Source organism: Eurypyga helias, unplaced genomic scaffold (assembly GCF_000690775.1).
Source record: "Eurypyga helias isolate BGI_N326 unplaced genomic scaffold, ASM69077v1 scaffold21480, whole genome shotgun sequence".
Lineage (NCBI taxonomy): Eukaryota > Metazoa > Chordata > Aves > Eurypygiformes > Eurypygidae > Eurypyga > Eurypyga helias.
In genome coordinates, this window is record NW_010226549.1 from 9,971 (window position 1) to 10,574 (window position 604).

Consider the following 604-nt stretch of genomic DNA (forward strand, 5'->3'; position numbering starts at 1 on the left):
TTTTGGCAGGTTGGCCAAGGACGTTTTGGGGCATTTTCTCGAGTCGTTTTGCCCAGCACTGTGTTTCAAACCCAAGCTCTCGCTGCGCACACACATCACCACGCATATCCAGGCACCTGGATCCGAATCTTCCCAGGGTAAACATTGCCACATCCATGCAGATGGATCAAATTCTACTCATCTTCCAAAGGTTTGGGGACCCCTTCCAACAGCAGCCCGCAAGTGGATGAATTACTCCCCAGCCAGCTGAAGCCCAAACTCTCAGTAGAATCGTCAGGGGCAAAGGGAGGATGCTGAGGACCAGGGAGGCGAAGGGGGAAGGCTGAGGACCAGGGAGGCAAAGCCATCGCCGTGCCCTGCCCTGACACAAGCCAGTTCCCTCCAGCCGCCAACGCTCTGGCCATGGCTCCAATTTTGCACACACCAGAGCAGAGCTGGAGCTTGGCTGGGGTTCAGGCGGCCGCGGAGGGGACAATGTGCTGTTTGCTGGGGCCAGGACGTGTTTATGGAGAAGAGGGTGGCTTTTAATTGCAGCACAGTGGGGGAGGAGGGTATTTTCTGCAGATGCATGTGCTCTTCATATTGGCAGCTGTGCTCCTGGGGG